This window comes from Haemaphysalis longicornis, unplaced genomic scaffold (assembly GCF_048455015.1).
Source record: "Haemaphysalis longicornis isolate Haplotype H1 unplaced genomic scaffold, Haemaphysalis longicornis Haplotype H1 scaffold_10, whole genome shotgun sequence".
In the NCBI taxonomy this organism is placed as follows: Eukaryota; Metazoa; Arthropoda; class Arachnida; order Ixodida; family Ixodidae; genus Haemaphysalis; species Haemaphysalis longicornis.
The window spans coordinates 53,831,935-53,847,936 of record NW_027526204.1 but is presented as its reverse complement, the minus strand read 5'-3'; positions in this window follow the sequence as shown (position 1 = coordinate 53,847,936).

Below are 16,002 nucleotides of genomic sequence, written 5' to 3'. Positions count from 1 at the left end.
TCGTGAAACTCTTCACTACAAACATCACTTCGTACAGCGAAAAGTCCATTGCCTTTCTTTTGTTCGTGTATAATATTGGCATGTTTCAGTTATCCTACCCAAGTTTAGGTGTGTGAATAGATGTATTTGTACAATTCCCTAATCTTCTTTCCTGTATTCTCGGATCTTGTATTCTGTATCCTGTTACAATGCTTTGTAACTCAACATTGGACGCGATACTAGCCTTTGGCTATGGGTCCCAGCAGTTTTTCTGAACTATCATGTTGGAATTGTAAATAAAGCGAAATGAAATGAAATGAAACGACGAGATGGCCTGCAATGGGTAAGTCTTCAAGTTGCTGGAGAACGTCCATGCGCTCAGGGGAGGGGAAGGGAGAGAGCACTGACCAGCTCGGACACTGATGACGAGCTTTGGCTGGTGAAGAGGGCTCAAGAAGCCGGACGGTCTCAAGGGGTCCTGGAATAAGGACTCTTCCCCAAGGCGAACTGCTTTATAGGGACGTTTATTCCTCCACCTCTGTCCATGCGCAGATGTTCAGCGAGGAACAGAAGCAACTCTGGACCCTTTAGGAGGATGTTGTAGTGATAGAGGACCTCATTGCGTAACTTGAAGAATCGCAGTAAAGGGTAAGAGTTCAGACGGTTGACAATTGTGCCCAGAGATGGATCGCGGGGCTGCTCGTTGTCAAGGCGCAAGAAATCCGTTATTGCGAGCACACTAGTTGAGCTTCTCGAAACAGCAGGGTCGGGGTTGTCAACCGAGTAACGAGACAGGAAATTGGTGTCGTTATGCATCCGACCGGACTTTTAAACAGTGGTTTATGAATACTCCCAAAGACGCCGCCCCCAGCGACCCAGGTCTGCTGTTGGTTGTTTCAGAGAAGAAAGCCAACAGGGTGGTCGGTTATAACCGGAAGGTTGCACTTATACAGAAGCGGGCGAACTTTTGCTATAGCCCACACCAGTGCCAGACATACCCCCTCCTTGACTGAGTAGTTCTGTTCAGCGGCTGTCAATTGGCGGCTCGCGTATGCAACAACGCGGTATCGACCATCCTGTCACGGAGCGAGGATAGGGTCAATGCCATGTCGCCAGCGCCAGTCCGTACCTCGGAGTCGGCAATTGGACCGAAGTGGGCGAAGGCAGGTGAAGTGGGGAGAGCGGATATCAATTTAGTAAACGCGTGGGATTCAGATATACCCAAATTGAACTTAGCATCCTTTTTAAGAAGGTCTCTCAGAGGGCGTTCAATGTCAGCCAGCCTCCGTATAAAACACCGGGGCTAAAAGGAGAGGTCCAAAAAACTTGGGACGTCCTTCGATGAGCGAGGCTCTGGGAAGTGCTTTCCTGCGCGCACTTTGTCAGGGTCGGGTTTTACCTGCCTATTGCCAACAAGATGGTCAAGTTTCGTTATCTGTTGGCGGGAGATGCGACGTCTTTTGGAGATCGGCTTGAGGCCGACATGTCGAAACATTATGAGGATGTCTGAAAGGTGCTGCAGATTAAAGGAGGGTTAAAAAACTATTACATCATCCAGATAGCATAAGCATGTTGTCTTTTTGAAACCGTGCAGAAGAGAGTCTATGTTTTGTTCGAATGTTGCGGGAGCATTCCATAGTCCGAACGGCTTTACTTTGAACTGGTAAATGCCGTCTGGTGTGGCGAAAGCGGTATTCTCTCGCTCCATCTCATCAACAACTATCTGCCAGTAGCCAGATCTAAGGTCAATACAGCGTTCAATAAAATAGAAGTATTTAGCCCCGTGTAAAGAGTCTAGAGAATCGTGATTCCTGGGTACGGGGTAGACGACTTTTTTGTAATTAGATAACGATGCCGCTAATCATAGCAGAATCGTTAGGTTTCATGTTTTTTTTACCAGCATGACTGGTGAGACCCAGGGGCTGCACTAAGGCTCGATAATATCCTTGGTGATCATCTTGTCAACTTCGGCTTGGATGATGTCCCGTTCAGCGCGAGACACGCGATACTAGCGCCTGTGTATGGGGATGGCGTCACCTGTGTCGATTCGATGAGTCACGGGGGTAATTCGACCAAACAATGGCTTTTCCAAGTCGAAGATGTCACCGTACGATCCCAAGACATCAAGAAGAAGGTCGACCTGATCTAGGGAAAGGCCAGGGCTGATCATAGCATCCAATTTAGCGGTGGGCAGAGGTGTAGCGGAGCGAAGTAGGCCAAGATATGGGGTCTATAATAAAAGCAGAAAAATGAAAATCTGAGTCCAGACTAAGAGCATAGCGACAGTCATTCTTTGAGGAAGAATCTGGGTGTGGCATGCGAAGTTCAGGAACGGTAAGGAGGCCTGATTCTGCCGAATTGAGGCTATATTTTGGGGACGGGCGACGTTGCGATTGTGCAGAACGTTAAGGAAGGACGCAACGACCTAGTCTTCGTCTGGGACTGGCATGATTGAGGAGAGTGGGACTTAATTAGCTGCTTGAGGTGGCAGGCGAATGTGGTCATCATAGTGTAAGCGCCAAGAAGGAGAGGCGTGGGCATCGGAGAAAAGTGACAGCTCAAGGCGAAGAGGACCCTTTTGTCTGAAAACGGCGATAGATATAGGCTTCATGTACGTTACGGGATGGGTGAGAGGGTACATTGATCTGTTGATTGTGGAGACGTAAAAGATAGAGCTATAGAAATAGTAGAGCGGTGTTAAGGTCGTGCTTGCGGAATCTGGACGTCCTGTGGCGTCTAGCCTTGCAGAGGAGAGTGCCCGGTTGTGGAGAGTGCGGGCTGCGGCATGCGAATGGTCCTAGAAAAAATCACGGCCGAGAATGACCTCCTGAGGTCATTTGTCCAAAACAAACAACATAAGGGTGACGTGGTGGTCAGAAAGTCCCACTATGACGGTGCACATGCCGGCGACAGCTGAAGTACCTCTGTCAGCAACGCGAACATGAGAAAGTGCGGCGGTGAGAACCTTGCGGAGGCGAGAGTGCACCTGTGCATTCATGACGGAGACGTGAGCGTCAGTATCGAATAGGGAATTAACAGATACGCCATCAATTTCAACGGCTAGCAAATTTCCGTTAGTCGTCAAAATCAAGAGAAGGTTGCGGGGTTGGTTCTTGATGCAGCGTCACAGCTGGGAGCTGCAGGAGTTAGATTCCCAGATATGAACGGCGAGAGTCGTGCGGCGAAAGTCGACGAGGCTCTGGAGAGTGAGACGCGTGACGTGGTTTGGAGGTTGTACTCTCCGGTGGAGATTCTGCAGGTAATAGGTTCTCAAGTTGCACGTGCGAGCGGTAGTAGGTTGGGCGGTGTTTCTTTACCGGCAGCTGCAGACTGGATCCCTGATTACCCCGGTGCCAGCTAAGTACATTTGCCCCAGTGTGTATGAGAGTGACATGCGTAGGTTGTGTGCGAAGGAGAGATCTATGGCAGCTCACATCCTGTGGAACTGTGAGGTGAACCCAAGTGAGGCAAGCGAGAAGGCAATAATCCCACCACAGCAGGAGGCTGCAACAAAGAGCTATGACTACTGACTACAACTCCAGGACATCCCACCGGTAACGGCAGACCTGGAGAGGCAGCGACCGGGAGAAGCCTTGGGGGTGTGTTGCGCAAGCCTCTGAGGACCAATGAGCGCAACTCGGGAGCGGTCCTCAGCACGCAGTCACGACGTCGTACAGGCCCCGTCATGGTGACGGACACCCATGAAGGGGTAGCCTAACCGCTCTGAAAGAGTTTCAATAAAGCTGTCTACCATCTCTCTCTCTTTCGTTGCGGCAGGGTGTCGTCCCAAATTTTACTTTTGGAGGATCATTCGCTTGGACAGTACTGAGTGACGTGCCGAACACGTTTTCTGATGAAACAAATCGGCCTGTCATTCAGCGTTCTCCATTCAGCGGTGTGTCGGTACAGCACATGGCCGTACGCATTGCATGGTGCGGGTGGGGCATAACTTTGGCGGAGGGCAAGAGTAGTTACAGAGACTACTGGCTGGAGGCCCATGTTTGAAGTTTTGTCACAAAGGACAGCTTGAATAATCAAAATGGCTGAAACAGGGCTGCCCATGGCATGAGGCATGGTTTCGGGAGGAGCAGCCGCTTGAAGTTCTCGGCGTACTTACTATCTCTTGGACGTTGTGGTCAAGGGCATCGCGCTAAGGCGCGGGCAAAAACGGCTGAGGGGCTGGTGCGTCGCTACAATAACTAGCATCTGTGTTGGGCAGCCATTGGAACTAGTGCGTGATGTGGTAGCTCTTCGCCTGCTCGAAGCGCCGGCATTCTTTCATAGATAGCATCAACTGTGCTACAGTCCTTGCATATGAACAAGTTAAAGGCGCCGTCTGCTATTCCTTTGAGCGCATGCCCAACCTTGTTCTGCTCCGTCATGTTGGCATCGACCTTGCGACAGAGAGCCAGAACGTCGTGCACGTAGGAGTTGTACGGCTAGGTCAACGTTTGGGTTGGGGAGGCAGGTGCAATTTTTGAACGTAACTGATGGGATGCAGGTTTTCCAAACTCTTCCAAAAGCTTGGCTTTGCAAACATCCCAGCTGGTGAGCATGGCTGCATTCGTCTCATACTACGTGAGGGCCGTACCTCTGAATCAGTAAAGAATGTTGGAAAGCATGGTAGTGGGGTAGTGGCGGTTGTGGGCGCTGATCTGGTCGTATTGGTTGATCCAATCGTCGACGTCGACGTTGTCAGTGCCAGTGAAGAATCCAGCCTCGCAGGGCTGAGTAACGACGACCAGAGGAGTCACCGACTTGCAGGGCGGAGCCATGGTGCCAGGCTTAATATGACGCCCGCTGATGAAGGGTAAAACGTGATAAAGGGTAACGATGCCCCGAGCACTAGGAAACCAAGTCGAGTGGGAAGGGATATCGGGAGGCGAATACATGAAAATAAATCTTCATTTCACACACGTATGTACAGGGAAGCAAGCAGCGCGATGGACCTAGTACAAACCTCTTCTTATTCTTAGCTAAGCCCTAGCGCATGCCCGCAAAACTTGGGCTTATGGACTATCTTATCCTTCTTTGGCTGCTGACACACTGTAACACTTTTTTGTTAGACCTGCATAATATCCGAAGATGGTAGTGCTTGCAAAAGACACCGTAGATCGCCGTTTGAAACCACCTGAGCATTCAATTTTAATTCAGGATGAGTACCTTGTGCGTGCTTTTTGGCGGGAATTGATACGAGAAAGGAGAAGGTCGGTATGTCACCGTGACACAAATTACTTTGGAATATTGATGCCCCCACAAGTGCGTTTACCTAGCAAAGGTGATTACTGTATTTTGGTTTGTTTGTTACAAAAACCCAGTATAAATTTACAAATACAAGAAATGTTGTACGATAATCACAAAAATATTGCCAACAGTGCAGAGTCATAAAAAATACACCAATACTTAAATGGCTGCAAAAGGCGAATTATTCCGAAAAGTTGTTCCATTATTATGTGGAATACATAGACAAAGGTCAGTTTCAAAATGTTATTTGTGACGAAAGCAGTAAACGTCAGGCTTTCCCGATCATCTTTGTGTCGTATACGCGTTAATTTTGGCGCGGCCAACGCTTCTCAACTCTGCACACGAAAATCTTATGCTTGCACGTTGACAAACATTCAAATTGGAACAAAGCGTTTAGCTTACGGTGAACTAGAACTTGAGCCCTACGGTCGTGTCACAAAGTGTGCTGGTATAAATTTAGTAAAAAAATTGCGCCCACCTCCCCGCGATGGGAACCCTTTGTAGATGCGACGCATGGTGGGGTTCACTTGGTGTTTCCATTGAATTGATTCTAAAACCGCATGAAACGTGTCGGGAACGCGTATGATTATTATGTTTTGTGATTATTATTATGTTTCATAGGCCAATCTTGGTCAATCTCTCTAAGTGGTATGCTTGGGGCTTCGCTGTCGCAATGACCTTTACTCCATCATTGTTGCTGTAAGTGGGAGCTTCTTTTCTTTTATTTCAAGTGTTAATTATTGCCCCATCATGCGTTGTATCAGTAGCATCTTGACGAAGTTTGAATAAGTCAAGAATATAAGGCGCGTTCGTAGCATTTGATTCTGTCTCTGTTTTGTGGCGCAGTGGGAAGAGCACCATGTACCGCGCGTTCCGCCCACAGGATCGTGGGATCGAAACCCAGCGCCGCTAACTATTTTTTTATAGTGTAGGGGGAGGGGTGCGGATGAACAACACCGTATGGAGGGACAAGGCGAGTGAATGAGATGCAGTCGCATCTGGAAGCGGTATCTTACGTTAGTGCTTAGCGTTTAGATGTGTGTAAAGTATTGAAGAATTTCGACACAAGAATTTCTACAATTTGTACTGAACACATTTGTTCCTTCGAAAACATTTGGAGTCTACCTCCACTCGACGATTTATTCCGGCGTAGGGCGAATTGAATCAATTCAATTCAATAAAATCAATGCATGATGACTTGAAGGCGTTTAAAAGGAGACGTTAAGTAAAGCCGCCTCCTGCCTTACTCTTTGTGAGAAGGGAACAGAAATAGACGGGTGGTTTAAAAAGATCTGCGATGTGGATGTACCTATAAGAACAGGTTCAAAAGGATGGTTATCGATTTATGAGATTTTGGAAGCATATAAAAGGTCAATATGCGTTCGCTGGTGCTCAGGCACCATTTGTCGCATTCCACATACAAGCTTTGGACAGGGCTTCTACGGAATAGGCCACACGAGAGGTGAAGCCCCAAGTGCAGCACTGGGTCGAGCATTTTCAGCGCTGTTTTCGTGGCCGACTCATAGATAACACTTCCGTAATCCAATCGACACCCTATCAAAGCGTTATAGACGCGCAGCAGGAGTTGTTTTTCTGCGCCATAGGGTTGGTGGGAGAGGACCTTGAGAATGTTTACTGTTTTGAGGCATTTGTGTTCAAGTGCTTTGATGTGTGAGATGAACGTGAGGTTTTCATCAAATATGGCAGTTAAAACCTTGTGCTCCTTTTTTACAGGAATACATACTTAATGAAGCGTAATCTCAGGGCGCGAATTACTCCCTCGCTGGCAGGTTTGATTCCAACGCAACCAGTTGATCTTTGGTGGATCTCCTGGCCCTGAAGCCAGCCTGGCACCTCTCGAGAAGACCATTGTACTCTGAGAAGTACATGAGCCTCCTGTTGATAATCTTCTCCAAAAGCTTGCAATGGTCAGGGCAATGGATCGATAGCTAGCGGGAAACAAAAGGGTTCTTCCCTTGTTTCAAGAATGCTACAACTATGGCATTCCTCGAAGACTCTGGAATTTGGCCAGAAAACCATATCTTGTTGAAAATGGGAGAGAGTGTTACAAACCTGTCTGGGTGTACGTTCTGTATCATTGTATATGTGATGTTGTCTGGGCCTGGAGCTGAAAGTTTACACGTGCTCACGGCACCCCTCAGCTCATGAAGTGTGAAATATGAGTTATAAGAAGTGGCTGAACAGTCATTGTCGTGTAAAGGCTTCTTTTCTGCCACGAGTTTGTGTTTCATGAAAGTGTTTGTGGAGTGTGCTGAACTAGACACGTGTTGGAAGTGTTGTGCAAGTCTGCCGGCCTCGTCTGGAAGTGCGTCCCCTGTTGTGCTGACCAGAGGCAGGCTGTGTGTTTGCTGTCTTTTGAGTTTCTACATTACGTGGCCTAAAAAGGTAACAATTTCAAGTGCGCTCTTACTATATTATGTGCTCTTTGCTTGACTGCATATGAATTCTCTACGCCACTCAAGGGAGCAGTTATCTACCTTTTTGCATGTGACGTAGCCGCTATGATGAAGCTGGCACTGAAGAGTAGGGCGCCATTTTTGGTGGGTTACATCAAATTCTGCAGCAATCAGCATTTATGACTGCGTGGGAACCTTCCAGCAGGTCCATCAGTTTTGGCGGCATTTATGCGTGGCACACTGGCACAGCCATCTTTGCAGGAACAAATGTCGATCACCACCATCCACATGACCTTAGCTGAGTTTGTTGGCATACCACGTCATTTGTGAGATGAGGATTTCTGCTGAAAATAACAGATTGTCTTGTGCCGGCCGAAATCATATGCGCTTGACCGCAGCAATCTGCCTGCACGGTGAGGATGGAGGCCACCCATATTGGCACACACCGCAGCAGTTATAACTTGTGGTTGCCCACCAGAGCAAGACTATTGCTAAAAACAAATTTGCAAATATCTGAAACGAGGTGCTTGGGAGCTGAAAAAACTTGAGCTGGCAGTCGGTGGTGGCACAGCCTCATAGACGGGTGACAGAACTACGGCTCTGCAAGCTTTTACTGTGGCACGACACCTCAGAGGGCCGGTTGTGACAGCGCGCCATGGAACAAACTGACGTGGGCCACTAGTCGTCGCTGGACATCTTCAGTTATTGTCTTGAGAGAGTGTGTTGTGTTTCGGGGCCCCGAACTGGCCTCTAAACGCTTGTTTCCGAATTCTAGAACTGACTTGCCATTGCTAGCACGGCTGACCCAAAAAGCAGTGCCACTCAGCCAATAGTAGGCAAAGCATGCGCGTTGGCAGCTGAAAAAACGTAGCCTACAGCGGAGTGGAGCCAAAGACTGTGCACATTTCGGAGTCCAACGGCCATAAAAAGTGTCTCTGCATTGCCTTGTTCGAAGCTGATCAGTCCGTAGAATCCAGAGCACTTTGAGGTGCGACGAAAGAGCGAGAGCTACAGGTGCTATTGCTTTCACAACCTTATTTACGGCCCCTTTACCTGAACATATAATAGGAAAACTCTAACAAGGGCATGCTTTCATTCTTGTTTGTGCCGAGTCCTCATTCGTCTAGCACAAAACTTAATCAATCTGAAATCCAATTAGGCTTGCTTACAGTGCTTCTAAAACTACTGGCTGGGGAAGCCTTCATTTCCTGTACTTTACTTACTTTGCGTACTTTGCATGTACGTTGCTGTACTTGCTTCTTTGTTTTCTGGATTTGCTATTTTCTTTACCTACTGACAGTATAAAACTACCGGAAACCTTCCATTGTGTTGCATACCTAATTAAATAACCCATGTGTTATTTCTCGCAACTGCATATTTTTAAAACTATGCACTATATTCACATCAAAAAGTAAAACGACCACAGGGCTGTTTACGGCGCCTTTCAGCTTCCAATGGAGGCAGGAAAAGAAATTAGGTTGTCGCACAGGGCACAACACATGGTGTCAGTCAACACCGTAGATATACGTGCCTCGGCTGCCCGCGTCATTTTTTTTATTTTACTTCTGAGTTTTGTGTAGGCAAGTATGTATCTAGTGCCCCCATCCTCTCTATCCATGGTTTTTGTAAACAGCCTAAATATCGCACGGTACCTTTATTCATCTTAATGAGGTTTTTAGTGTACGAGATTGCTCAGATCTCGCATGGTCTCCTATGGCTGCGGGGATGTACAATGTCTCGGGTTCGATTCCTGGCTAATGTGGTTGAATTGAATTTATAAAGCAAAAAATTACCGTCTGTACATGGTGTCTTGGTTTACGCCAAAGATCCTACGCTAAAGAGGGCTACGCTAAAGAGGTCTACCACGCTGCCCTGTACCCCATATTGCGAAGTGCCTTCAATTTTACTGCATTATGCAGCAGTTAATTATTGCCTGCTCATGTAAACTCTTGAGGGCAAACGGGTGAACGTGCCCTTACCTCGCCTTGTTACACTACCCCTGCTACACTAGGGTCCGAATGTCTTTTGAACCCAATGTCTTTTGACTTAAAAGCCAAGTTGTGCTGCTACACTAGGTTCTGAAATTACATAAGGCTCAAATGACATTTGAGCCATATGAGCACCGAGAGAGACATTTGGGGTTTAAAATGGCATGTCTAGAACTTTCGCACGCAGTGGCTTCAGTGGGGAATAAAAAATATACTACTTTTGTACGTAAAACAAACAAAATATTTTTCTTTATGGAACTTAGTTCCCTGTTTATTTACTTAACATAGAGAATCAACGCAACTAATTTTTATACTCCCAAAGCCAGGGGTCAGTTGAAAAAAAAAATTAAAGCTATGCAAACAGCCACCACATTACAGTCAAAGCTGGTGTCTCTTCTAATTTGATATCATTGTACTGCCTTAAACTGCTCCTAAATTTGATTGTTGTATTATTGTACGAAAACTGAAGTGAGCCACAGCAGCGCCCCTACAGCATTGCGAGCAATTCTGAAAGCTTTGAAATGCCGTAGAAATTGTAGTGTAGCGTGGGGGATTCTGAGTGGCATTCGAAGCACACCATTTGAGTGAAATGACATTTGATTCAAATTATATTTGGATCCTAGTGTAAGGCGTTGCGCTGCTGAGCACGAGGTCGCGGGTTTGATTCCCGGCCACGGCGGCAGCTTTTCTCATGGAGGCGAAAAGCAAAAACGCCCGTGTGTACGAGATTTCGGCGCACGTTAAAGATACCCAGGTGGTCAAAAATAATCCGGAGCCATCCACTACGGCGCGCCTCATCGCCTTCGTTGCGTCGGTGCGTTAAACCCTACAATCAATCAAAACTCGTGTAGCAAAGGTATAGGTTGGCTTTTTCGCACGGCATCTTAACTGTGCGAGAAAGCCCTACAGGGCTAAGCATGTTGTAAGAAACGCCTCTTATGTAAAGCAGCTCATCCAAAGCGTTTATAAAAAAGCTTAAGGCACAATATTTTGCACTGCGATCTTTAAAGGTTTTGACCCCTCCTATCGCCCTGCTTTTATTGTTAATAAAGACACTTTGTATATGTAGACACAGGAAAATAAAGCAGGAAGACATGGAGATATTTTTTTCAGCTGCGCAGTGTCACAGGATACGCACCTGACGCCATGCTGTTTGTTTATCACGGTTTGCATTGTGCTTTGAAACAGTTTGTTACCAAGCTCCGTAGAGTCACTTGGCCATTTAATGTCATGAATGGTACAAAAAGATAATCTGTGGAAGCAATGCCCATCCTATTCTTGTCATTTTGTAGTTTATAAGAGCGGCTGCAGCCAAGCATTCTATGGTATATTTACGAACTAGAAAATACCTGAAAAAGGCAGTCTCTAAGCTAAAGGAAGACTATCGAGCAGCATCTGCATTTAGTTTAAATAGTGGCGTGTTGCCGAACTGCTGCGCAACCGGTATTAATTTTATGCCATCTAAGGTACCCATGATTGTGCTCAAGTATGTGAACTTTTAGGCGGTTACATATTGATAAAAGAATTCCGTGCTCTCGCCATTCATTCAGTGCTACTCATTTGTGCTCATGGGGAGCATTCGTAGTGTTTACGGTAAGGACTATCCTGTTTACGGTAAGGACTGTTTTTTGTGGAGAAAAGGAAGTGCCACCTAAATAAAACCACTTCTTTTTCAAATATGCCATGGTCAAGAATAGCATCATACTACACAATGAGAACTTATAAATGTCAATGTAAAAAATTAGCCCCATACACAAATAACTAATATAGTGTGCCGCTGGGCAAATTTGTTTTCAATACATAAACAAAGGACTGCTTCAAAGAGAAAGGATAAGAAAAAGGACAGGGGTGTTTGCCGGTCTGTTTCAACACCAAAAATGATGTTTTGATTCTGAGGAAGATTAGCTACACTATTTATATGCTACCAGGAATTGTTTAAGCAGCATTTCTGACTCGCCCCGTCTTTCTCCGGTCATTACTGACAGTTTCTCTCTTGTTGATCGAAGAAGGCAGCGAAACGCGCTGAAAGCATCGAATGTGCATTCGCACCGTTCCGTTGCATGGTCTGGCTCATTACAAGGAACAACACGACGTAAAGACATGTACAGACATGTACAGGCATGTTCTCGTAAGCCGATGGAACATACTGTGAGCGAGGCAGTGGGCGCAGCTTCGTCTTCTTCACCCCAGCTATCGCCCTCTGCCTGCACCCATCTCATTTATTTACAACACACTCCCCCCCGGCCAGAAAGCCAAGCACTGGCCTTCAAGTTGACCCTTCGTATGGGGCGACTGAATATTGTCCTAGGGATCAGGATGATATCGAACTGTTGGTGCGGGTGGTGCTTGAAGCGATTATTCTCATCTGATGCCACGTCCCCCAGTTGATGTGGTTCCCTGTGCATTAGGATCGCGCGCTTTGCACCACAGGTGGTGGGGTAGCCGCCGGGGTCGTAAGGGAATCCGATAAGTTTGGGTGTCTATGTGATTCTTGATAACAAGCCCGTTCCAGAACGTGCACTGCTTGGTAGGCGGGCAAATGACTGTAGCTGGGGCAAACAGAAGTCTAGCATAATTCGTGGTGTTGGCATGGCTGCCACCTCTGTTTGTCAAGCTGTCTAGTTGAACTGACGGTGATTCCGCGCTGTGCCGTATTGGACACAATCGGGGGAGGCACCAGATTAGGAAGCAGGATGTGGACCGGAGCTTCAAAACTTCCGAATTACTCGATTTGGGCAGGCATCTGTAGACTAGCTGGGATGCGGTCGTGGTTATCTATGACGTCAAGCAAGGCGTGGCTCCTCAGCTTCGTTCCGGTAGGTGGGCGTCGATTCAATTCCTTCCGTCGCGACTTCAAACGGGCGGTTTTCCCCGCACGGGGCACCTTGAGTAATCTTGGTGACGGTGAGTGGCGACACCGCGTACCCCGAGCCCCCCATACTGTAGCTGTTACCTACCGTGGCTAGAAGTTGAAAGGTGAATGGTTAGAAGCCGTGAACGGTGACCGTCGGAGCCTTGGTCAAGGTCCGGCCGATGGGCTCCCTGCCTGTCTACCAACCAGGGAGCTCCGGGACCTCCCTGACTACCAGGGTAACGTCAAAGGAGAAAGTACCCCCGTCTCCCTGCTTTTATACTATGCTATATGGCATTTTCTAAACTCCCCCCCAAACATGATCGGCCCCCGAAAAGGGGCCGCACCGAAGTGAATTTCCCACCGCTACCTACCATATAATTATCCAGACCTGACAATTTGCCCCAGTTTTTGATCATAGAATCTGCAGAAAAATGTGAACCTTTTACATCGAAGTCAGTCTTCCGAATTGCTAAGTTTCTTGAAAACATTCTGGGCAAGAACTACAAAGCAAAAAAGCTAACCAGTCGTGAAATCCTTGTGGAAATACAGAATCAACAACAGTCTAAAATTCTCCTCGAACAGAGCATGATCGGTGACTTGCAAATTAAGGTAACTCCTCACCGCAGTCTAAACACATGCCAAGGTGTAATTTCTCAATTTGACCTAAAGGACGAAAAAGTCTCCGACTTGCTGGAGGGCCTGCGTGAGCAAGGCGTTAATACAGTCAGACGAATCACCATCCGTAGAGACAACCGGGAAATAAGAACAAAGCATGTAATTCTCACTCTCGACAGTTGCAACCTCGCTCAATATGTAAATGCCGGCTTCATCCGTTGTGAAGTCCGTCCCTACGTTCCCAATCCGCGTCGGTGCTACAAGTGCCAGCGCTATGGGCACGGCACTTTACAGTGTCGGGGGAAACTGACGTGTGCCAAATGTTCTGATCACGACCACCCTACAGACAATTGTAAAGCCAGTAGCATAAAATGCCCAAAGTGTGAAGGACCCCATGCAGCGTACTCGCGTACCTGTGAAAGGTTCAAACTCGAGAAACGCATCATTAATTTGAAGGTCGCGGAAAACATCTCGTACCCGAAAGCACGCAAAAGGTTTGCCTGCTTTGCTTCTCCAAGGTACGCCGACGCAGCTCGCCGGGGGGCACAGCGGCGTCTGGTCTCGGTGGCGACCCAGTTCAGTGAGTCTGATCTGGTCCCACCCCAGCCCCCGACTGGGTTGTCTCCGACAGCCCAACCCGTCACCACACCGCTTGTTCAGTCACCAGCCGCTGTGGTGGCAACTGAATTGGGGCGCTGCTGCATCCACCATTTCTTCTCCACATGTCCAAAGCTCAAGTGAGGGTCCGGATATGGAGGTGGAGATGGGGGATCCCGCAGCAGCTGCCGCCCCTGCCGCACCGCCTGTGGCACTTCTGGCAGTGCCGATGCCATCGGTGGCGGCGGTTGCAGAAAAGGGCACCCACAAGGGTGCCACGTCCAGGAGCCCAATCCGTTGGGCACTCCGAGGACTTCGGACGAAGACATGGACGTTGGACCCTATCTGTCTGCAGTGCAGCGGAAGGAACGGGTACCATCGTCCAAACCCTCCGATAAGCCCAAAAAACCAAGAGTCACAGCCCCGAAAGACAATACGTAAACACTCATTATCACACATTTCCAGCCGCTTTGGCAAATAATGGGAAGGGAAAATATTATACAATGGAACTGTAGAGGCCTCATCAAAAATCTTGACGATATATGTCAGATACTGCACACCAAGCAGCCAAGTATAATGTGCCTGCAGGAAACTCATCTGAGCAGCAAAAACACAAACTTCCTGAATAATTATAAGGTATTTAGAAAAGACAGAGATGGATGCACACACTCCTCGGGAGGTGTGGCTACTGTTGCTCGAAAATGCATTGCATGTAATACCATCTCCTTAAACACTGTCCTTGAATCTCTTGCGATCCGTTCAATAATATTTCATAGATTAATAACAGTGTGCTCCCTTTACATACTGCCTGACTTCCAGCTCTCGAGCTCGGAGTTCGAAGGGGTGGTAGATAAGTTGCCTGAACCTTACATCTTGATAGGCGACCTGAATGCGCATAATTCTCTTTGGGGCTCTTCACGCACCGATGCCCGGGGTCGCCCCATTGAGAAATTCTTAACATCGTCGGGAGCATGCCTTTTCAACAAGAAACAGCCAACATATTATAATATAGGACACAACAACTACTCACACCTTGACCTGACTATAGGATCGGCAGTACTTCTTACGTCTCTTGAATGGGACGTGCACACGAATCCATACGCTAGTGACCACTTCCCTGCTTCATTAACACACATTGACACAGGCCCTACATGTTCACCGTCCCATAATAGGTTCAATGAAGCAAAAGCAAACTGGAATACATTTACATAAATCTCCAAACTACGCTACACATCTATAACACACCTACACGTACATGAAGCCGCCCAACTCCTCAGGGCACACATCCTCGACGCCGCGGAAAAGTCTATTCCCCACGCCTCTGGTGCCCCGCGCAACCAGAGGCGGCCGTGGTGGAATGAGGACTGCAGGCGGGCGCGAGAGGCCCAGAACAAGGCATGGGGTATCCTGCGCCAGTACCCCACGTCGGGAAACCTTTTATTGTTAAAAAGGGCTAAGGCCATGAGAAAACGTGTGCGCCGTGATGCAAAACGAGAGAGTTGGCGCTCATTCGTAACATCCATAAACTCTTACACTGACTCTCGCAAAGTCTGGATACGAATAGGCAAACTAAAAGGACAACAGACACACAGCCTTCCCCTGGTTAGTACAACAGGGGACACACCTGAAGACCAGGCTAACACACTCGCACAACACTTCCAACACGTGTCCAGTTCAGCACACTACATTAGAACTTTCATGAAACACAAACAATAGGCAGAAAAGAAGTCTTTACTTTATAATGGTAAGTCAACCTCTTGTTATAACTCGGAGTTTTCACTTCATGAGCTGAGGGCCGCTCTGAGCACCTGTAAACCCTCATCTCCAGGCCCAGACAACATCACATATAGATTGATACAGCACCTACACTCAGACACTCTTCTAACACTCCTCCACCTATATAACAAGATTTGGCTTTCGGGGCACATTCCAAAATCTTGGAGGGAGGCTATAGTTGTAGCTTTTCTGAAAGAGGGTAAGGATTCTTCATTTCCCGCTAGCTATCGTCCCATTGCTCTGACGAGCTGCCTTTGCAAGCTTTTCGAGAAGATCATTAACCAAAGGCTTGTGTACTTCCTGGAGTACAATGGACTTCTCGAGAGCTGCCAGGCAGGTTTCAGGGCAGGGCGATCTACACATGATCAACTCGTTGCCTTAGAATCCTACATCAAAGATGCATTTATTCATAAACAGTATTGTATGACAGTATTTTTCGATATTGAAAAAACGTATGATACTGCATGGCGCTATGGAATTCTTAGCGACCTTAAGTCTTTTGGTTTGTCAGGCAACATGTTAAATATTTTTG